This window comes from Podarcis raffonei, chromosome 10, assembly GCF_027172205.1.
Source record: "Podarcis raffonei isolate rPodRaf1 chromosome 10, rPodRaf1.pri, whole genome shotgun sequence".
Classification (NCBI taxonomy): Eukaryota; Metazoa; Chordata; class Lepidosauria; order Squamata; family Lacertidae; genus Podarcis; species Podarcis raffonei.
Genome location: NC_070611.1, coordinates 26374282 through 26398993, shown reverse-complemented (window position 1 = coordinate 26398993; position 24712 = coordinate 26374282). Strand labels below are relative to the sequence as shown.

Genomic DNA, 24712 nt, shown 5'->3' with positions numbered 1-24712 from the left:
AAAGTTTTCTATAAATCAAGTTTGGCCTGTTGGATGGACGCTCGCCATCCCTGCAATATGAGTACAGGATGTTGTAGACTTTTGGCCTCACATTCATGGACGGAACTAAACTGTGTACAGATTATGTGCCAGAGGGAACAGGCTTGGCTGCACAGCCCTGTTTCTCTTAATGTATTTGCCTACAAGTGACAAGTCTGAACATCCAAGAGGCATTGTTTCTGAAGATATGCTGGAGCAGAGTAACACCTGGACATCAAATTGACATGAGATGGTCCACAGGGGGGCATGGCCCTGGGTGCAAAATTCTGAGGGGTTGCAACCAGGCTTCCACACACAGGTGCCGGATTCCATGGAAATCCTTGCCCCACCCTGGCGAAGGCGGCAGAGCAGCCCAGGCTCTCAGTGGTCTAGACCCAACTATAAAAACACTGCCTTTCTTAATGCCAATCTAGGAAGCCAGAAAACATCCATGGAAGCACATTACAATACTCCCTTGATCAAGTTTTATTTATAATTGTTTTATTCTCCCAGTCTAGCCAGTGTGGTGTAGTGGTTAAGAGTGATAGACTTGTAATCTGGGGAGCTGGGTTCGGGTCTCCACTCCTCCACATGCAGCTGCTGGGTGACCTTGGGCTAGTCACACTTCTTTGAAGTCTCTCAGCCCCACTCACCTCACAGATGTGTTTGTTGTGGGGGAGGAAGGGAGGAAGGGAAAGGAGAACGGTAGCCGCTTTGAGACTCCTTTGGGTAGTGATAAAGCGGGCTATCAAATCCAAACTCCTCCTCCTCTTCTTCTTCTTCTTCTTCTTCTTCTTCTTCTTCTTCTTCTCCTTCTTCCCTTTTCCAATGGAAGTGAGGCTAAAGCTTTAGTTGTTTATGTATCCTTTGGAAAGCCAGAGGGCAATTCGAGAGCTACCAGAGAAGTTAGCACTATTGTTTCCCTGTTCAGGGGGTGTTTGCTGGTATCTGGTTTTCAGAAGGTGATGAATGTGGTGCCACGGCAGAATCTGAAGGACAAGACAAAGGAATGTGACCACTATGGGCTTGTACACTGCATTTGTTTAGCACTCATATGTCATGAAAGTGCCAGGCGAGACCTCCCTGGAGAGAGCAATCTCCAAACGGGGAGCCACCACAGAAAAGGCCGGTTCTCAAGTTGCCACTCTCTGGACCTCTTATGGAGGAGGGTCTTGAAGAAGGACCTCAGATGAAGATCGCAAGGTCTAGGCTGGTTCATTTGAGGAGGGGTGGTCCTTGAGGTATTGCGGTCCTGAGCCATTTAAGGCTTTATGGGTCGAAACCAGCGCTTTGAATTGGGCCCAAAAACTAATTGGCAGGCAGTGCAGTTGGGCCAGGATCAGTGTTATATGAGCATACCATCTTGATTATCTAAATTTACTTTTGAAATATTTATTCATAGTTGCCTAGGTAGTATGGCATTATCTACCCTTTGGAACTCCCTCCCACAGTATGTTAGACAAGCATTGTTTTTTGAGCAGCTTTCATTTTTTAGCAAGCCTTTTAAGTGGGATTTTTTGTTTATCTGAGTCTATATCTGTATTGTCATAGGAATACTTTTCATACATGAAATTGTTTTATATATGTTTTTATTGCTAAATTTCTTTGAGATGATTTATAGGAAGTGATTCATAAATGAAAATAAATTAATTGTGAATTTCTGGGAAAAGTGTCTATATTAAAATCTTACTGATGCAATATTTCTGAATAAAACACATTGGCTAATACATATTATTTGCCTTTAAATGACAAAATGTGTTCCATATTAATGAAAAATGAATGCCAACTTTGCTCAATAATTGTTTTCTGCTTACCATAAATCTGTCCTTGACTCTGCTTTCTTGATACAATTTATGTTATATCCAGCTGACAGAAATCATTAAGTGTGCTCTTTTTACTTAATGAATTGCCTTATTAGTCATTTCAAATCACAAACTGTGTATTGAGTTAAGTAAATAGGCAGACTATGGCTACACAGTAAAAGGCTTATAAGAACAATAAGAGAAATATGTCAACGACAATGGTTTGCATACTGTTTCTTTCATCTTTGCACCCAAATTCAAGCAGAACATGTCTGCGAGCCACAACAACAAAATATACAGTGGTACCTCGGGTTACATACGCTTCAGGTAACATACGCTTCAGGTTAGAGACTCCGCTAACCCAGAAATAGTACCTCGGGTTAAGAACTTTGCTTCAGTATGAGAAGAGAAATCGGGTGGCGGCAGCACGGCAGCAGTGGGAGGCTCCATTAGCTAAAGTGGTGCTTCAGGTTAAGAAAAGTTTCAGGTTAAGAACAGACCTCCGGAATGAATTAAGTACTTAACCCGAGGTACCACTGTAATGTGATATATTTCATGAGCACGAAGCAAGCTTAATGTAACCAGAGGTACCACTGTACACTGCTTTAATATTAGGAAGTATTGTAGCTCTCATTACCAGCAAAAGATGACAAATATCAGATCATTTGCTATACAGTTGTGGAAAAATCTCTTTACCACCAGTGTGTATGGTTAATTGTATCTTGTTTAGCTCTTCTAGGTGGCACTGAGCTAATACCCCAAGAAGTATCTGCAGGACCGGCCCACCCATGAAACAAGGTGAGGTGACTGCCTTGGGTGGCAGGATCCATAGGGGCAACAAAACCAGTCTCCAAGGAATGCATCACTGACCGCTGCCACAGTGGCAGCGATGGCTGGAGCACATTCCTTGGAGGCTGGATCTGCTGCCTTCTCAGCAGACATCCCCCCCCCCCATGCCACAGGTGAGCCGGGGCAAAAAATTCCTTTCCCTGTGACCAGCCAACAGTGTCATCAACCTCAGCTGGCTGCAGGGGACTGTCAGGGCTTTCCACAATCTCAATTCAAATGGGTCAATCATGGCCAACAAAAAGGTGGGACTTGGTGACGGCCCTGGATGGAACATAGCTTCTCTCAGGTCCACGTCCAACTAATTTAAACCAACTGCACTCAGAGTCATCAGCACAGTTGGCAATGGGCATCCCACCTGAAGATAAGTTGTCAGTACCTTGGAGATAAACTGAAACCTTTATCTCATTTTCAAAGCACAGAATACGCAAGTTAATAGAGTCTGAACACCAGAGAGGAGAGCTAGCAGAATGAAACCAAAGAGGGAATAACCGCAACAAAAATTGTTTAAAACATTGCTTCGTTCAAAAACGATTTGATGTTATACAAAGATCAAACATTTTAAATGCAAGCAAAACGCAAGCCTACACATACGCAGAGGTGGCTGATGAGTCTATACAAACCAAACAGGCTGCACAAATGTTAAATACTAAGGGGGGGGGGGAAGCTTTCACAAACAGGCATCAATAAAAGCTCTTGCAGAACTCTCCAGAGAGAGATTGCAGTTACAATGGGAAAATATATGAAGGTGATTTATTGTTGTTGTAGAATTACTAAAAAATATGCTAAATCCTAAAGAGACTGACACACATCTATAAAAAACAACAACATGCTGACTGGAGCCTTGAAGGGTTAATTCATTTATTCCATTGGTCCATACTGGGTTGTTGAGGCAAAAGGGGGAGCAGAGTGAAATAGTACTATCACAGAAAAAGGAAGATGAACAGGTCAGCAAGAGATGGAAGGAAGTGACCAACAGCAGATAATCCCCTCATGGATGGCGCTGATGTACGGTATCCCAGGCTCCGCAGTTCCTGCTGTGCCTCTCAAAGGGTCTATGTCCAGTTTACCACGCCACTATGTACAGCAAATGGAAAGAAGAAGAGCCCTGATCCTAGTACTCAGTCCAGAAGTATGGGACTCTCCTCTTCCTCCTTCCTACAGAGGATAACATATGGCGCTAAGCTGCTGCCTTGCTCAGGAAGTCAAAGAGAGAGGAATGGGAGTGAGAAGAGAAGATGAGAGAGCAAGACAAAGAGATAGGGTTGGTAGAAAAAGAGAGAGAGATAGTTCTTCCCACCACTGATCCTGACACCCAGCTGACTTTTCCTGTGGTCGTGGGCCTTCACAGAAAAAAAGAGAAGATTTTGGGCCTGTTTTAAAGCAACCTGCAGTGTCTCTGCTGCAGAATATAGCACTTCCTGTGAACATAGTATAGTCCCATGTAGCCTAAATAAACCAAGCAACAAAAGACAACATTGTGGTTTGAGGACCCGATCCCCGCTTTGTGGAATGAAAACACACGGACACGGAATATGAGGTTAATGGGCAAGAAAAGGCCACAACTTTATTGATTACAGCAAGTGAAAAGGTATTGGCTTAGGCATTGGACCACGACAGATTGACTCCACCCACTTGGAGAGGGGGTGAGCCCGAAGGGGGTTTATTCACCAGAAGGTGGAGCCTGTTGATGTTAATACAACTATAAGCTCTCCCCTGATGTCACCGAGGGTCGTGCCATGGCCTCCCGCCACACAGGCATCAGACAGGATCCACGACCGCCGGATTCCTTTAATGGAATACCCAAAATTGAAGGGCTAGGCGATGGCCACACCTAGCCCTTCCACACACCACGAACACATTCCAATGCCTAACCTACCCACCAATACCAAGAAAGTTGTGACGATTGCTATGAGTTAGGCGAAAAAACCACAAGGCCTAATACCAGATGGAAAAATTCCTACCAGGCCCCCAGGACAACCTGGGCGACCAACCTAAGGTCCATAGCAAGGCCAAGAGAAAAAACTAAACCCTAAACTCTAAGGGAGTGGAGGGTGGGTGACTCGCGACGGGAAGGCGGAAAATGAGGAAAAATGGCTGGCGCAGCAGTAAGTTAAACTGCAAACCACGCCCCCTCCAAGCCGCCTGGTTGGGCGCTTACCTGTGGGCGTGGTGCGTCAGCCAGGTGAGTGGGCAGGGGCCATAACGGCCACTGCATGACGCAGAAATCGCGTCCCGCCCACAACACCTCCCCTCTTGGAAGGAGGAGAGGCTTTACTCTAAGCCAACACAAGAGTGATGCTACTCTGAAACTCCAGAAACTTTAGAACATCTCTTATCATATCTTTATTATTATCATTTATTAAATTTGTTAGTCGCTTTATTTTGCCCAAGGCAAACCAAAGCAACTTAAAACCAAACACCAAACAAACAAACAACCCCACATGGATACGTTAAAACCAGAGACGGGCACTGAAAACATCCCACCCACTTCTAAAAGATAGCTTTAGTTAGTTAAAGGCCAGAGGCCTAGAAGAAAGTTTTTGCCTGGCGCCTAAGCTGCAGATATTCACTCATTTATTACCTGCACCTTCTCATCAGTTGCTCTGCTTTTTTAAAAAAATATTACTTTGCATGTATAAATCGCTTTTACTAACTAATATATTCTTATCCATTAATAACTGTATTTTATAAAGAATAGGGACGCGGGTGGCGCTGTGGGTAAAAGCCTCAGCGCCTAGAGCTTGCCGATCAAAAGGTCGGCGGTTCGAATCCCCGCGGTGGGGTGCGCTCCCATCGCTTGGTCCCAGCGCCTGCCAACCTAGCAGTTCGAAAGCACCCCCAGGTGCAAGTAGATAAATAGGGACCGCTTACCAGCGGGAAGGTAAACGGCGTTTCCGTGTGCTGTGCTGGCTCGCCAGATGCAGCTTTGTCACGCTGGCCGCGTGACCCGGAAGTGTCTGCAGACAGCGCTGGCCCCCAGCCTCTTGAGTGAGATGGGCGCACAACCCTAGAGTCTGTCAAGACTGGCCCGTACGGGCAGGGGTACCTTTACCTTTATAAAGAATATTGATAGCCAATGATGCACACAATCATTTTTCTCTCATTCTTTAACGGGCAGTGTGAAAATTAGTTCTTGTTTTGTACAGCAAACTATTGTTACACACCTCCCCAATTTCCACAGCAGTGCAAGATTCCAAGGGTCCGGGCACTTACTCAGGGTCTGTGTTTCCTTTGGAAATGAGGCGCTGGGGTGTCTTTATGATATATGGTTTACTTGCACATATACACTTAATGGAGCATTACACTCCAAGCAGGTCCTGTTTCTCCTATTGCTGTAGTCTGCAATTCAAACCATCAGCCCACATTGTGCTCTGAACCCCACTCTCCAGCTTGCTGCTTTTCACAGACTGGCACCTTCCCCCTCAATCGCACCACAGCCAACTCAAATCCTATAACTTCCTCCTCACAAAAACGCTGGCATTGCTTATCTCAGAGCTCTGGGGACGGGGACGGGGGGCTTCACCCATCTGTTGGCTGGCAGAAAGTCTCTGGCTTGGTGATGGCCCATCTCCCTGTCACTGCTAATGTTCTCAACATGGGAAGCTAAGTTCATCTATTAGGAGTCTGACTTCCAGTTTAACTCTCCAAGCATTGATTAAATTCTAACACTTACTAAATCCAGGAAGTATTGGTGTGTTGCACCCACAAACTCTGGCACCCAAGCTCCTAACACTATTCTTATTTTTAGAAATCAAAACCCACAGCTGCTTTCATTTGAAAACTGAGTGAACTAACTAAAACAAATATGGTCCTCCTTTTCATAATAATAACTAGTCTAAATATTCATTCTACTCATAGCACATAAAAATCAACTAAATATGAAGATTACTGAAACCTAAATAATAACCCAAATCCAAAAAATATATCCTATAATGATAACAATGTGGAAATTTTTGTGGAGAGTTCTGCCCTTAGAGTCATTGACCTAAAATGTAAGAAAGCAAGGTTCATATGCTACTGATTTGTCGACATGCACCAAATAACAGGATTAATATACTAAACTGACATCTGCCTCTGGAAAGCAATTTCAATGTATAATTATAATGTGGCCTGCTTGCTTCTAGAGATACACTAACCATTTCTATTATATTTAGAGTGAAATTGTTTGTTGGACGGATGTGACAGGATTTTTTTTTCCATTGGAATACGCAATTCATTAGTTTATGCTTTGAATAATTTGTGACATTTCCTACCCATTAAAAAGAGGAAAGGACTCCATTTTTGCACTGAAAAATAAATTGTATGGGGAATAAAAGTCATTTCAGCCAAACATGCACTTGGCATTTCCAGTTGACAATAACAATATTACTCCTCATTATTTGAATAAAGGTATATAAGGCTTGTCAGGCAAAACCCAAAGTCAAGTGGTGATTTTAAAAAAGAGAGAGCGTTTTCACCTTTCTGTGTTAGAACAAATTTACAATATTGTTTACTAAAAAAACTTTTATCATCACTAAAACTGACTACAATTCACTCTCACATTTCAAAGTGGAACTAGAGTTTGTATAGTGGGTTACCTAAACATACTGCAGAATTAGCTCTGCACTTCACTCCCCCCCGCCCTTAACTGGTAAATACTAATAGCGGAAAGATTACTTTAAACACACATTTCTATGTGATGCACAGTAGTCAATGGAAATATTATCCAGAATTTGAGCATGATGTCAGTCAACACATTTGCAGAGCTGTCCAAAAGTGTGTTACTGAACTAAGGTAATATGCCAACCTCACCTCTTCATGTCCACATAGACTCAGTGATGTAGTTTTGTAGATAAGTCTCCTTCCTCGTGTTTCGCTCTGAAGCATCCCTTGCTCAGCCACTCCAAGTATATTCTTACTCATGGCTGTCCAGTGCAACATATGTTACCTGGTGCATTCTTGATACAGGGATAATCATTGTGGTGCCCTCTAGATATTGTTGGACTCTACTCCCATCACCCACACACACCTCATGGCAAATTGTCACAATGATAAGAGTTAGAGTCCAATAGCATCGGGGGGTGGGGAGGGCTACCCCTGCCATAATGGTTTGACCAATAAATACTGATTGGCTGAATACTGGTGAACTACAACTTAATTACCAACTCCTAGAAACATTTAAGGTAGGGGCAGCTAATACAGTGCCCTCCATATGTTGCTGGACTACAGCTCCCATTGCCCATGAGAGTTGACCATGCTGACTAGGACTGATGGGACTTGGAGTCCAACAACATTACACTGGCTACCCCTGCTCTTTGACGTAATCATCTATTGTACTGACACTATAGAGATATTAAGGAGATTAAGAAGTTCTGCTTTGATAGAGTTGCCATATTTCAAAAAGTAAAAACCAGGACACCCCGAAATGTGATTTTTAGATTGAGTCGCCTAAGATCCAGAACAAATTCCCCCTGGATGTCAATTCCACCTTTGAAATCCAGGTAAATCCCAGAAAATCCAGACGTATGGCAGCTCTAGCTTTGATGGGATAAACAAATCCACAATGATTGTTGGGCAAGCTAGAACTACATTAGGACTTGTCTACAACCTTAGACTTTAAATTTGAAGTAATAGTTTTGTTGGTTAAACTCTTACATTGCTCCCAACCCAAGAATGTAACAACCTCTCACCATCAGAACTTAGGCAGATCATGATCAAAGAGAGGGCATTCTGTCAAGGTTCATCAGTTTGAAAATATCCTCTCAGAGATATCTGCATCGCTGGACCCTAGGCAGTCTCCCAATCAGCACTAACCAGCCCCAAACCCAAAGATGCCTTCACAATGATGTCATGAGACCATTGGCCAAGTAAACTATTTCATTTACCCGAGCTGTTAACTGAATGTTATGTTAATTTTATTTTTGATTCTGAGGTTTCACTGCCTGGCTGCTTTATGCTTTTATTCATGCTTTTGCTATTCATAATGAATTTATGTTCTTGTTTTTAATTGTATGTTTTCCATTTTTAATGTCCTTGCAAACTTCTTTGAAATTAGAAAGCAAGGTAGAAAGAATTTAAGTAAAATTTTACTTCCTACTAGCTTACGTTTGCTTTCATCAATTTTTCAGCCATCATTAGGAAGTGTAACACTTCTTCACTGATATTTCCCAAATAATGCAATTGGTTCCTGGCATAAATAAAGTTGCAAGAAGTGAACTCCTAGATCAAAGCCATGCTCATTGTAAAACCTCAAATTCTCTACTGATTAATTAAATGAAAACTATTATCATAAGTACATCAAGCTTTGAAAATTTAGGAATGAAAAGAGAGAGTCAATATTCCCTATACGATGGGTCAGATAACCTAAGTCTAATGATAGATTTTGCGCCATAACTGTGATTTGACCTGCTACAACTTGAATACAATCCTGGCTTATTTTATCAAATGGATGTCACATTTTCTCCATTCAAACAGTGGCATGGGAGCCACATCCATGTAGCATAGTCCCAATGCTGCTCAAGGATTGTGGTGAGCAGGGAAGGAAAACAGCACTCACTTTGCTATGAGTTCAGATGAATGGGACTACAGCTTTGTCAATTTCTTTGGAGCTAAGGAAGCCCATAACTTCCACAGGATGCTGTGTAGGGCAATCAAAGGGTACCCAGCCTTGCAGACACAGACACACACTTCCAAAATAAGAATAGGTCAGCGTGAGTTGTGCGACATCCCATGCTTGGTAGCAGTTCTGGCCCACCCCTTCCATTCTGAAAACTCCAGCAACTGCCAGAGGACCTAGAAGACCCTGTGAATGCCCAGCTGAACAAGGACTCTTCCCAACGTTATGATACCCATGCACCTGCTTTCTCCAAATCCCATTTCACCGACTGCCCCCATTCTATCTTGTATTGCTGCTGTCATCCAGAAACCATTCATAGTCTGTAATCATTTCCTTAGATGACCCTGTATACCTGAAGGAGTGTCTTCATTCAGTCCGGACACTGAGGTCCAGTTCCAAGGTCCAGTTCCTTCAGGCGGTTCCCTCACTGCAAGAAGTGAAGTTACAAGGAACTAGGCAGAGGGCCTTCTTGGTAGTGGCACCCGCCTTGTGGAACACCCTCCTATCAGATGTCAAACAGATAAAAAACTACACAACTTTCTGAAGACATCTGGCGGTAGCCCTCTATTATGACTTTTTTAATGTTTGATGTTTCGTTGTATGGGGGGATGCCTGTATTTCTATATCCTACCCCTACAAAGATTCAACATCATTCACAACTATGCCCTACACGTTTTGGGATTACCCTTCCAACCTTCTAGAGCAGGTGAGATCAACATTCTTGGCCCCAGAGCCTTGGCCAACATTCCAGAGGCCACAGCAGTAAATGTGACGAAAACTGGGTGTTGCCCACCACACACACTTACCACAGACATTTATAGGGCACAGAAACACCCTCATCTGATCTGTATAAATCAGCTGAAGTGGTGGGTTTACTGCCCTCTCCCATCTCATCAAATGATTGATCTGATTACTGGGGAGGGAGAAAATTGCACCCAATCAGGCTGCTGGGCTAGGCTGAAATATTTAAATTTCACTGCCTATCACAGTGCTATTTTCACTTTATTTTTATTTTTTAGTCTCTGTGTCCAGAACAAAACTGCTTAGGGAACCAGATTATGCCTTGAAATTGAGGATTAGCCACACATGTGCTAGAGGAAGAATAGCATTAGGTTTCTGCCCTGCAGACTAAACATCACCATAATAAGCAGGCACCCCAATCACAAAGTAATTATGTGAAGCAATACTATTAAATAAATTTTTTAAAAATCACTCTGCTGATCTAGTTTCTATCCTAACAACATACATGCTGGTAACCAAGAGCTAAGGCTGAAGAACTCACAGGTCAGTACAATTTGCTCCTGTACATAGGATATCAATCTGTCGACTGATAAAAACAAAGTAGTAGATACCAACTAGACAAGGACTTATTACATGATCTTCAACCAGAAGTCATATTTGTTAGTTTCAGTAACTTACCTAAAAAGCAGGCATAATAGTGACACACCCAGGGATATTTTAAAGATATAGGTAAAGGTAAAGGTACCCCTGCCCGTACGGGCCAGTCTTGCCAGACTCTAGGGTTGTGCACTCATCTCACTCTATAGGCCGGGAGCCAGCGCTGTCCGCAGACACTTCCGGGTCACGTGGCCAGCGTGACAAGCTGCATCTGGCAAGCCAGCGCAGCACACGGAACACCGTTTACCTTCCCGCTGGTAAGCGGTCCCTATTTATCTACTTGCACCCGGAGGTGCTTTCAAACTGCTAGGTTGGCAGGCGCTGGGACCGAATGACAGGAGCGCACCCCGCCGCAGGGATTTGAACCGCCGACCATGCGATCAGCAAGTCCTAGGCGCTGAGGTTTTACTCACAGCGCCACCCGTGTCCCTTCTTTTAAAGATATATCAGGTTGTAAAACAGCATTAGACATAGTAAAATAAACATAAAGGTATCTACATAAATCTCATTAATTTCAACTGAATTTAAAATTAGGCTTCAACTTAGAGAAGCATGTAAGTGTCATCTATACCAACTTGCCTTGTGCATTAGAAATCTTTATTTTTAATCCATTTAGATGTATCAGACTATTTATAATTAATTTTAATTTGAAACTGTTAAGAGAAAGGCATTTATTAGCATTTGAGAGAAGGGCAAATATAATGGTATTGATTCCCTTAATTAAAACCAGCAGAAATTATAGATTTCTTTGCTTAGCTTTCCCTCCCCTTCTGATGTGTAACATGTTCTATTACTGACAATCAAGTACAGGCCAGTGACCAAATACATTACCTCCCATATAGTGGCTTTTCCTTTCATTAGTTTATGAGAATACCGGGTGCAGAAAATTATATTCTTGCAAATATACACACTGTTCCTGGAAATAGCAGCAACATCCAGCCCTCATTTCTAACCCAGTTAACAGTTTAGTACCATGTAAATGAAATGAAATATATGATTAGTTTATTTTTAATGTTACCTTAGATGTAAAATATAATAAAAATGCTAGTTTTAAGTTCAGCATTGTTATTACATTTAACAGGTACCATAACACCACATTTATCCAATCATGAATATATTTTAGCTGCATCAGAAATTGTTTGGAGAGAGAAGGGTGAAGTTAGGAATAAAATATAAGCTTTGTGGTCAGCTGTGACCAACTGGAAACTATATCTGAAAAGTGCAGTGATACACCAGAGGGAATGAATGAATTTCAGGAAACAGCACAGTTTTAAGCATTCATAAAATAAGGCACAACCAACAAAGCAGAGTCACATAAAACAAGCCTTCTGTGCCAGCAGTGTACTTTCAGAAATTTCATTAATTAAAAAGGTCAAGAACTCAAAGTACTGGAACTATCTGAGACTTTGCAGACATTTTCTGAAGCTTAATTACTCGTGACATTTACTATGCACTTTCATCCAAAACTAACATTCACTTATTTATTTGAAGTCATTTTCTCTGAGTGTTCTGCTGCATGGAGCATGCACTTGGACTGCTGCAATATTGTTTTGGGAACCCTTTAGAGCAGCCATGCAGAATTGTTGCCATGGAAGGAGGGGGGGGGGAACCCTTGGTTTTTCCATGTTCTTATTATCAGTGAACATTCTGAACATTTAATGTCTTCTCTTTAGATAGCTCCAAAGGTAACTAGTTTAAAATTTATGACAGCAGTTATTACTCCATGAAAATAAAATAGGTTTTCCCCAAATCCCATTATCTACTATTTCAATGAGGATCTCTGCCTTTCCAACTTATGCATCTTGTAATGCAAATCCCAGCCTCACTCTGATAATGACCTCAGATTGGGTTTAATTTGGGGGATGTTGTCTGACTTATCTTGTTCCAATATTGATTTCTTAGTCTCCTTGTGTCTCATCAGAAAATTAGGCAAGATGGGAAATTAAAAGTAAATAAATATTAAATACAGGTAACTTGCAGCTTACACGAAGGTTCCGTTCCAGGGGTCCACAAAGCTAGGAACCCTTGAAACTTACACACACACACACACACAGAGAGAGAGAGAGAGAGAGAGAGAGAGAGAGAGAGAGAGAGGAAGAGGAGGGCTGCTTACTGCACTCTGGTAAGGTGGCATGAGGACTCTAAGGATGGTTCCAGAGCCCTGATGCCACCTTCTCGAAGCTCAGTGAGGTGGGGAAAGGCACAAGGGCTCTGAGAGTTTCCTTGCTTCCCATAGCCCGGTGACCAAGGATGCACAGGTTGGTGGATGGGAAATAAATAAATGGGGAGTGGGGAATAGTGAATGGTGGGTCGTCGTTCCCCACCCCCTCTCCATTTATTTATCTATTTTCCCACCATGACCCAGGCAAAGCTGCAATTGCTTAAGTGAAAACAGTGAGCTACCTGTACACCAATTGATTCGGGAAGTCTCACACAGTCTGTGGATCTGTTTGGTACAGAGGGTCCTCATTTCAGACCATATTAAGGAGAGCAAGTTACTAGAATCGGCAGTTGCTGTTCCAGAGCTCCAGATACACTGCTGCCCCCTTAAAATCATTACTATTTGAGTGGAGGGGCATAGTTTCAGCAGGTATCAGTCCCTGCCCTGTTGGTGTTAATAAAAGGATAAGCTGTGGTTGGTATGTCATGGGTTTGGGTCCAAGGCACAACTAGAAACAAAACTTTAATTCTGCAGTTTACTGACTGTTTAGGTCAAAAGCCTTTAATCAGAGATTCAGGACCCCAAGGAGCTTAATAACCCAAGTTCACATTTTTGAAAAAAGAAGAAGGAAAGAAAGTTTAGGGCAAGGAAAGAAAGAGGGGCTGTATCTCTACACTACAAGGCTACTACTTCCATACTTCCATACTAATTGTAATAGCTCCTCTAAGAATTCATAGGATTCTGTTGTTAAGGGCAATTCCTATAAAAAGAGGCATACCATACCCCTGTGCACCTCCCAGAAAAAACAACCTTTATCACAATAGCCAATTAGAAATTGCTACATTTTATGTTGCCCAAGTACTCAAAGTGTCCAGAGTGAGGGTCCAAAGGAAGGGTGAAACAAATTGAATGCCTTTGTGCTGTGGTGCAAGGAGGACAAGAAGCTCCTCCCACTTCTGAGATCATTGCGACAGCGGTGACACATTGCCACACACCTTTATGTCAATCACTCCAAAGTCTTATAGGGGATTTTTTGCAGACATGCTCAGGCCCGTGCCTCTGGTTGGGGCCAGTTTTGTTAAACCCTAGGTACACCTGCCTAGAAAGTTTTGTTATAGATCTCCATTTCCCCCAACCCATACACACATAACTACAATTCCCAGGGTTCCTTAGGAAGAAGAGGTTGCTTGCAATGTAGGTGAGTACAGGAGATGACATGCCGAAGAAAAATGGCAGGGATAGGAGGAATACACAGGAGGAAAAATTTAAAATTGTATGCCACTGTTTCAGATTGATTCAGCAATGTGAGTCCTGGATCTGAAACTGTTAATCCTGCTTGTTTATAGCACAGTATTGTTTTATGCTAGCCAATCTATCTTCCACGGAAATGATAATAATTACCCGAACAAACTCATACAGTTGTAATAGTTTGTAAGATTCAAATAATTTCCCCCTTGCTTCTTGATGTAGCTGTAGCACTTTAGGTTCTTAACCTTTTGATGAATGAAACTTCAGTTTTGTCCTACCTAGGCAGAAAACTCAGAAAGATCCACTTAGACACGCTACACTTGCTTTGTAGAAATGTGGAAAGGTCATTTCTTTTACTTAATTCTCTAATAGGACGAGAGAGTATCAGAATTAAGTGAGCTGTGAAATAAAAGGTTGCAGTAACACAGCCACAAATTCCAGTCCATTTCATCCTCTTCCTTTGAGTGTAAGGCTTGTTAGAGATTATGATTTGTTTCAGGAGCAAAAGTAGTTGGTTTCTTTCGAGCACTGTCTTTGCACACATCCCGATTCAGCATTATACTATAGATATGCTCTAGAAGTTGTCACCCATTGGGGGGGAATGGTACAGACTTGGCCTAGATATGGAGCTCTAGATGTTGTTGGCAACATGGTGATTTAATAGCTGGTCTACAGTTGCTATGCTGAAACTGTTGGGAAAGCCAGCTTGTTTCTACACTTGAAGGCCCAAACTATACATTGTGTTAATACCATTTTTAAAATAGAATGTTTAAGATCTACCACTCTTAAGCAGACATGAGGGCCCTAATTCAGACAGGACTGCAGAATGTAAAGGGGACAGTTCACCTTTACCCTGTGCCATTTTTATACCAATAAATACTCCCAGGGGATCTTTGCAGCAAATGGAAACAGCAGCTTTGAGCTTTGAGGTTTTCAGCCTGCTTAAGCACCTTCCCCATCACCCTGATCAGGATTCGCCTTCTATCATTACTTTTCTTAAGTGGCACAGCAGATTCTATGAAACACTACTTTAAAATGCAAGTAAAACAAAGTTACAGTGCAATACTTTTCACATTTACCTGGAGTCCCAGTTATGTTCAAAGGAACTTCCTCCCTAATAAATGCAATTAGGATTTCAGCCTTACTTTGATTTGAAGAGGGGTAAACAAATATTCAGGGTGGCACTGTGGTCTAAACCACCGAGCCTCTTGGGCTTGCCAATCAGAAGGTCGGCGGTTCGAATCCCAGCAATGGGGTGAGCTCCCGTTGCTCGGTCCCAGCTCCTGCCAACCTAGCAGTTCAAAAGCACACCAAAAAGTGCAAGTAAATAAATAGGTACCACTCCAGCGGGAAGGTAAATGGTGTTTCCGTGCACTGCTCTGGTTTTGCCGGAAGCGGCTTAGACATGCTGGCCACATGATCCGGAAAAACTGTCTGCGGACAAACGCTGGCTCCCTCAGCCTGTAAAGTGAGATGAGAGCCACAACCCCAGATTCATCTGCGACTGGACTTAACTTTCAGGGGTCCTTTACCTTTACCTTTAAACAAATATTCAGGCTGACTGAGTTCTGAGTTGATCCTGCATGTGGCCAGTATTCTAGCTGCTCTGTCCCTGTCATTTACTTTATAACAAAATACTTCATGTATACTAAGCAAGCCCATTTCCAAGTGTACATGAATCTAACTGCTGGGGCTCTCCATACGAAAGCCTTTATAATTCAGGGGTGCAAAATTGTGGAGGTGCTGAATAGTGGTGAGTATATAACTCATAGAAGGACTGCTTTCACTGTAGCATCTGTGCACACAGTGGCATCTTTGCAAACACAAAGTAGCATCAGCTGACACTATGCATGCACTATCCTGTTTGGGGATTAGTCATTTTGTTGCTTCTGAATTTTACGGTAAAGCAGCATATGCTATGCTTGGCTAGTAGCAGCATTTTCAGTATGACAAAGTTTACTGCTGAGCTACGTTTTATGGATTTCCCCCCTCAAAAATCAAAGGCAGCTCAACAGATTGCAACAACATTGGAATAAATTGTACAGAGATCAAAGCGCTTCTAGAAATAAGGCTCTAACAAATGCTCTCCATAGCTAACATCATGGGGAACTGGGGTGGCATGCAGGGCGCAATAGGACATCCATGCAGCGGCAAACAGAGCCACAGAAGAATGGAAAACAGCAGCAGGAAGAGAGAGTTGTGTCCAGTGTTCTGTGAACGGAACTCTGTTCACACAAGGGGACTTCCACTTTCTCTCCTCTCACTTGACACCCCAAGATTCTTCTAGAGTTTCTCCCAACTCCCTGGAGAAGATTTTGAGGGTGCACAGGAGGCTGCAGGGGGAAACAGAAGAGGGGAAAGTTCTGTTCTGCATGTGGAAGGGGAATGCTGGATACCAGCCATGGTGTTTACGTAGCTCTCGGCAGCACTTCAAACATCAAATCTCCTTCATAGAAGAATCATAGGAGATTGGGTCCATAAGAACGTAAGGCAACCCTGCTGACCACCCTTGCTGGCCTATCTAGTCCACTATAGAAAGATCACAAGCGAGCCATGGGAGCAAAAGCAGAAGAAGGAGCATTGCAGGGGGTTGGATTAGATGATTCTCATGGTCCCTTTCAACTCTATGGTTCTATGATGCTGCTGAAGGTGTTCAGGGGCGCAGTGCCCCTAATCCTTGCAGTAGCTTATACGTATCATGACAAGTAGCCACCATGACAGCCTTATCTTCCAATAATTTAGCTTGGAATTCTCTTTTAAAGCTGTCCAGGTGGGTGGTCATTGCTACATTTTGTGGTGGTGAACTCTGTAGTTTAACTGAGTGCTCTGTGGACAAGTGTGGATCAGACACAGAATGCAGAGTTTGAGCCCCTCTAAGAATGCAGAGATCCAACTCAGTACAGTATATTCATGCCTTCCTCAATGTGTGTGCCTCTAAACATACACTATAGGTTTTAAAACTGAACTGAAAACTGATATTATACATTAAGCGGAGGTTCAAAACTTAACTAAGAAGTAAGCTTTATTTAACAGAGGTCTACAGTAACATGTTTTTAGCATATGAAAAGATGTAGCCACAGCAAGGAGGAGACTGTGGAGGGCTGAGTTGACCGAAGTATATATTTCACCCAATTTTCCTGAATGTTTGCCTTGCATAAAATAAAATAAAATATTGTCCTTTCATTTATGAAGATATTTAAGCAATACTTTACCTAAATTCTCTATAAATCTACCCCTTGTCTCCAGTGTTCCAGCAAACAACATGAAAGTACTGGGGGAAATAATTTTTATTTCATTCATTTCATTTAACATCCATTAATCAGGTAAATATATTTATATTTTGTATCTCCAGCGCTCTGTAACATCCATCCCATTACCATCAGACAGACAGACAGAGTGAGTGAGTAAATGAGTGGGACCCCCTAAGAGGATGTAAACTTCTGGGTTGACATTTTTTGGCACAAAGGATATTCATGTGCCCACAGCAGTTTTTAGGCTCACCGCTAGGCATAAAACAGCTAGAACAGAAAGTTAATGAAGGGGTGGAATACATACAGCAAGATGAATTCTGCAGGCTAATTATACAGATCCTTCACAAGCTATCTCTAGGACATTTTAATTAATTTAATAAATAAATATTTAAAGATATCAGCTCTTATCCTCCTAGCACATATACCAGCGGGAGTGCCAGGATTTTCCAGCTGAAACATCACATAATGAGAGCTAAGGAAAAACCCTCAGGCTTCAAATTTATAGCCCTCCTGCATGGGTTCTAAGCCCCTTAGAAGAGCTACAAGTTGTCCCAACTTAATTATAGCTTGTTAAATTGACAATTTGAATTGCTAATTCACTTCTGGGGTCATTTGAGAAGCTACCCAATCCTGTACTGAGATTCTCTTGTTACATCCAAAATGTTTTGACCAAAACATGCCTTGTGCATCAAAACAACCACAAAAAAATGTTTGAGTGTTGACAGAAAAGTGTACAATTCAAGGATTTATATTTTCTTGATGAATAGTTTTGTTTTTTAAAGTAATCACTGTGTTTACTGCTTTAAACTATGAACAGAAAAGCACCATATTTCCATCTCACGTGTTCTTAGGTGTCAAGTCATCCAAGTCAAACATCAAACAAAAGATGCAAAATAAGCTCCCCATTATTAATTCATTGATTATCAAGATTAATAGGTCTCTGTACTCAACGCACAATCACATGGGAAAGGCAGAAGAAGATAAGAAGAGTGTAGGCGAAACAATTTAACAAGACAAGTAAATTTGATTGTGTGATGGATCCAAGGCCTTGGCCTTAAATCACATTTGAATGTCTCACTACCTACAATATTTTTTATAACCTTGTCAAATAACTAGATTTTTATTGCACATCTTAATCAGAGGCTGAACACATTTCTATCTATCCTCCTATGTGTTGGTTCATCACCATCTGTCACGTAAAGCTCCAGCAGATACGAAAATTTCAATTCAATAAATGCACTCTGCACTCAAACTAAGCTATCATTCACATTTAGACATGAGACTTGGATTCTTTTTCAGTGTTCTTCAACTCTGACCCAGCTCTACCCCCTCCTTCACTGAAAAGGGCAAAGACAACAGCCCAGCAAGTGGGACAGGCAAAACAGACCTCCTTTGTTCACTTTTTTCCCTTTCAGTTTTCTATTGAGGTAAATAACTGAAAAGCTCAGCCAGTCTTCAGTGCTTCTGAAGAAAGCAGTGCAGCTAGCCTGAAACTACGCCTACTGATCAACATATAAGAGTATTATGAAGCTCGTGGGACATCATGTTAGTCTTGCAAAATAATGTATTGAAGGGTAATTGATGAAGTGAATTTGTATTTATTCTCATTTTCTAAACATATAAACAAAGTGACTTTAAATAGTATACTTGACAAAATTTAAATTAGAGTTATTTATATTACATGTGCTGAATTTTTTGAATACTGCCTGCCCACTCAAGAAGGGGAAAGCAAATAATTCAATGCATAGTACATATGACCTCCTACATTATTCCCACAGCTCACACTGCTGAAAAACACACTTTTCTGTATGGATTTCAGCTGGGGTTTTTTAAATTGTATTCACAGAGCAGAATAAAACTAAAGTAAAACCTACTGCCATTCTTCCTAATGTCTCTTAAAAGCCTCCTTGCACTCCCTCCAAACAGATATCTGGCAGGTTGACAAAACAAAAATATGAGGACTATAATATGGTAATTCACAGAATGATTTGGAGCAATTACAGAAATGGCCCATCAGTGGATATTCAGTATGGATTTATTTACTATTGATTTGCTCTGCTGAATATTTAATTGAGCTGCTTAATAGTCCTAACCAGTCTTTTTTAAAAAAATAATATAATTGGTGATTCTAAAATTTATACTCAGTTTCAGACTAAAGCTTCATGGGCTGTATAAAATGAAATCACATCCTATTGAGTTGTGGTTTAAATTTTGTATACCAACAAGAAAGCTAAAAGTTTATACCATATCAGGTCCTTTCTCCCTGTTACATTTATGGTTAGAAAAATAAAGGCTACCTACTCATATACATCACCATGCAATAGAGTTCACTGCACTGGTAACACCTATACTGATTTAAGCATCATTTGCATTGAGAAAGTTTTATCCATTTATAAATAATAATACAAGAGCTTTAGCTTCCTCACAATCAGTGGCTGGGAGCCAAAGTTCCGTATGTGCTCCAGTGTTGCATAACAAGCTCTCAAATGTGCAATAGCTTCCATTTCACTTAGATTCTGGAGCCAAAAGGGATGTGCCTCCCCCAAACTAAAGTAACTGCGAAATCCTTTCAGCATACAGATGGAACAGGTAATTCAAATAAGCCCCTGTACAGGTAAGGCTGTGGATCAAGTTTTGTGGCATGATTACATCCCTCCCACAGAACCACCCTCAGATACTGTCATATGTGGAGCAGGGTGTCACACATGACATCTCTCCCCACTAATTTCTTTTAAAAATGACATTTGGAAGGGAAGATGGAGCCCCTCTGGAATCTACTGCCTGAAGAAGCTGTTTCATGCTGCTTAACAGTAAGTCCATCTTTGTACTTGATCACACTACTTGTTGAGTGACATCTCACTCTGTACACAGGCCCTGATGGCAGCAGGCTAACTAGCAACAAATATGGTTTTGGTCCTAGATATTCTACATCAACCAGCAGTTGATTTATATGGTTCAGTTGCCCGATTATGATAATTAGTACCTGTTACAGAGATTAGTGTTATGTCATAGGTCAGAAATTATACATGCATCTAACAGCACCATCAGCAGAAGCTGTGCATGAGGACTTCCACTTTTGCAATGGGGCTTCCCTTCTCTCCTCTCCCCCACCCCCTGAAATTGGCCAGGGTGGGTGCGTGGGAGAACCAGCATGCAGGGGGAGAAGATGGAGGATGATACCACTTTGGCAAGCCAAAATGCTTGTGCAGACATAACAATTGGAAAAGTGCCATGTTGAATTCCACCCAGGATGTTTTTTTAACTGGCGTTTTGCAATTTGTATAATGCGCTTTAAAAAGGACTATTTCAACAATGGTGAATGAATTGCTCTGTAAAATAGCTTGCATCGATAGCAATCTATAGATACTAGCACCATGAACACAGATAAATCACTCATTTGGGTTGCATTTAGCAGTCACAGCTACAAATTAATTTCCTAGCAAGTTTTGGAAAAACAGATATTTGGGAGGGGGGAGGCATAGTCTCTCTCTTTCTAATGTTCAAAGCTGGTACCACTGCCTAAACAACTAAAACAGCACCATCCACACAGAAGAGAAAGATATCAGCAGAAACAGGGAAACATCCAAAGTTTGCAGAAGTGCATTGAAGTCTGAGCAGTGCTGTGGCTAGGGAATGTTGCCTGACTGTTGGAGAAACCACACATATCTGGATGTAAGGAGAACAGGAATATTGTGGAGGACATAATTGACTGGAGTGGTGAGCAGGAGTACTCTATACTGCAACATTTTGTTGCAGCTCTCACTTGTATCATACCAATAGCATTTAAAACATTATTCAAATCTATGCCCCTTTAAAGATATGAAATAAAAAGTGATAGGTTTGATTTTACTCACCTTTACTACTACTTGCTACTTATTTCTGTTATGTGTAAAATGCTCACAAAAAGATGAAAGTATAACATGTTTCTTTCACAGTGAAGTTTTAGTACATATCTATTCAAATTCAATGGGTCTTACTTTCAGGTAAGTGTGTGCATACAGGATTGCAAGTTTCAGTCGCTGAAGTTTCCTAGAAACAGACCCCTGATCTCAGAATGAGTACGGACATCTTCATAAAAGGTATCATTTCAGAGCATGTGGAGGATGCAGATTAGACTATGTTTAATCACAAAGTGGCAAACAAATACACAATAATGTAGCTGAACGAAACCAAACTGAATAACAAGCCAAACTCAATTACTACATCTGTAGATGTAGGCTTCACATATGGGTTGGCAATCCAAACTACTACTTTAGGTGCACCTGACGGAATTTTTATACACCCCCTCCACCTTTTGAGCACCTGACTTGTGTCATTCCACAAACTTAAAACTTAAGCTCCCTCCAGCTTTAAGAACTACTTATCCTGCAGGATGGGAGTCTACTGTTCAAGACCAACAAGTTCAACTCCCCCCTCCCCAGGTGCTCTGAACCAATTGCACTCTCTATCTCTTTCTTTTAGGTCCTGGCTATAATTGACAACATACTCAATCTTCTACTGGTGATAGCCTGAACTTGAAGCATTTGTGTTATTCCTAGAATGAACATAGCAAATAAAACAGTTGTTTCACTGTATAATCAATATAAAAACAGCAGTGTATTGTTAACTAAGCCACAGGAATCTGAGCTCAGGTTGACATGCTTTTTCTACACTGAACCAAAACTTTGCACAGCTCCCCCGAAAATTAGCAGACCACAACCCAGTTAATTAACACTTGTAGCCAGGAGATTCGCTGCATTCATGGACATTTTCTAATGAGCGTCAAAGATGGGGAAAGTAGTACAGTAAGTCACATCTGCACCCCCTATGGATACTGTATTCCTGTTTCACATATCAAGTCCAGTTGTTTAGACACCACTTGCTTTAATCCCAGTTGGCTTTGTAAACAACCTTTATATACAAGAATGCTGACATTCTTTTACACCTTCGTTTGCTTTCCCCCCTGTTATTAAAACATGTAGCTATTCCGTTACATTCCGTTATATATCATACACATGCACCCATGTCCACATATTCAAGAGTGAAATGAAGAGGGCACAGATCATGAAAGCGAGATGAAGTAATAATAATTGAATGACCCATTTATGAGATTGCATTTTCTGGAAAAACAAAGTTGATATACATTCCGCTCAGGCTACCACCTGGCTAGTCATTTCTGTATAAGGCAATGCGTTCTTTTGGAGCGAAGTAAACCATTGCTTCGCAAAGTGGATCGTTTACCCCTTGATTATGAAAGAGCCCCTTTTCCAAACCGAGACTCATCAAATCTGCGTGGCACAGATGGAGGAGGAAGGAAAGACGAGCGGGCCTCTTAAAACCCTAATCCTCAGCTGCGTTGGCTTGCTTCAGCATAGACAGCTCCTTTTCCCCCACGCAGACAGTTGCACAGGCTGCGAGGAGCCTGGCCCAAATCAGGCGGGTTTCCGCCTGGCGCTCGCGCAGTGGAGCCTCTGGCGGCGACTGGGGGGTGGCTGGCTGGGAGAGAGAGAGAGAGAGAGCTCGGCAAAGCAGGCAGCCTGTTGCCCCCATCAGCGGGCCTGAAATGGCGACTGTTGTCAACGTCCGCCTGGGTGGGAGAGGCTGAGCTACACGCTGGGAAAGAAAGCGCGGCAGGAGGGCAGGAGGGGCTCGCATCTTGGCCTCCGCCACTCCTTCCCAAGCATCGCGACCTTCCCAGCCCCAGGGCAGAGGAGCTGGGGACAGCAGACACTCCCCAATCCAGGCCACCAGCAAACGATCGCCGCTCCAAACTCTGGATGGAGGGATGGTGACAGCCAGGGGCTCCTATTTGAATAAGGTGGTGGTAAGGTAAGCCCCGCCCCGCACAATCGATCGCAAGACGTGGTGCACGCACAACATTGGGATGGCAATGCCCATCAACTTTGGGGGGCGGGCAGGCACCTCAAATATGTCATGGGGCCCCTAGAAGTTGGCTCCTATGGTGATAGGCGCTTTCCGAAGAGGGGTCGGCCCACACCTGTAGCACACAAAGGTCTCCCCCCCACCCAACCCCAGCAAGCAAACCCAGCCCCACAACTCCTACCAGACACCCATCGTGGCCGCCAGAGGAGTCGTGACCTGCAAACAGGGTGGGCTGCTGCTGCTACAATGAGCCTGGCTGTCACCCGCCGTGGAGATGCACGGCGGAGGCACACCCACACGGCGAGAGAAAGAGCCACCTCTGCCATCGCACATCAAAGAAACGCTGGGTCGGGGAGGGGGAGGGGAATCCCGCCCCTCCACCCCCCACCTACTACACACGGCCTCGATGGAGAGAGCCTTCGAGGTTCAATGCCCAAGGGGCTCCCGGGAGTCCCCTCAGCCCTCGCGCGCTTCCTGTAAAGCGGAGGAGTTGGAGCCACCGGGATGGAGGGCGGGCGCGAGAAGGGACCTGCCTGGCTGGGCGTCAGCTATGGCACACATGGCGACTTCTTCGGCCCGGCTCGCCCACGGGGACATCCCCTCCCCGCCTGCTCGCGTTTCCCTGGGTGACCCCATTGCGGACCACGGCCGTTATATAATTCACCTGATCCCTCCGCTTTCTGGCGGGGTCAGGGCGCGGGAGACAACGGCGAGGGGGTTCTTTTATGGGTTGTTTGCCAGGAGCGGGGCTCGTCCCTCCTCTCTCTCTCTCTCTCCTGCCCGGCTAACCAGGGCGCAGGAGGGTGGCTCTCAGCCAGGCTATCCCCGCAAACAGCGGCGGCCAGTTGCCATGGGGAGCTGCGGCGGAAGACGAGCTCGGCGTCGCCTCAGCGCCTGGGCTGGGCAGGGCTGGGCGCGGGGCCCGCGCTGGTGGGTGACAGGCAGCCACCCCGCACCCACCGCCCCTCCCGCGAAGGCAGCCGCCCTGTTGCTACCGAGCGCCCCGCTGCTAAGACACCCCACCTCAAGACACCATAATATATATATCGCCGCTCCATATATATGAAGCTCCGGACTCACAGTTAGCCGTAGGCGGGGGAGCCGGAGAGAGATAGCGCGCGTCTCTTTCTCCTCAGGGTGCTCGCTCTCTCCTCCCTCAGGTCCAGCGAGCTTGGAGAGGAGAGCTCGCTCAGGCAAGGCAAGGCAAGGCAAGCGCGCGCTCCAGAGCCTATCTCGCCTCCCTATTTCCGACCAGAACGAGCCCGGCGCGCGCGTGCGCGTGCGCTCGCCCCTGCCTGAGAGACGAGGAGGCGGGAGAAAAGGGATGAGCGCGTGGAAGGTGCCCTCACCCCACCCAGCTGCCTCCTTCCCAGACGCTGCGCGCGCGCTGCTGTGCCCTCCTCAGGCGGCGAGATTACTTCCACGCCGTCTGACAGGGCGCGCTGCCTCTCACAGCACAGACACGCGCCCCCGCTGCCATGCCCCCAAACCTGGGAGGGCGACGGTCAGCAAACAGCTGACAGAATTG

At 43.5% G+C, this 24712-nt stretch overlaps 1 protein-coding gene across 21 annotated transcripts in view; it reads right to left on the bottom strand.

Annotated features, from left to right (window-relative positions):
* Window positions 1-24503, bottom strand: part of NRCAM (neuronal cell adhesion molecule) — a 139960-nt gene extending 115457 nt beyond the window's left edge. For 8 of the 21 annotated variants that reach the window (XM_053407274.1, XM_053407273.1, XM_053407272.1 and 5 more), the window contains exon 1: window positions 24265-24500. The gene's annotated coding sequence lies outside the window, so the exon portion shown is untranslated. Of the gene's footprint in view, window positions 1-22542; window positions 22649-23365; window positions 23483-23848; window positions 23954-24264 lie in introns of those variants that run through there. The other 13 variants (XM_053407287.1, XM_053407288.1, XM_053407281.1 and 10 more) reach the window with 7 other exon arrangements.
* Between the last annotated feature and the right edge of the window lie 209 nt (window positions 24504-24712).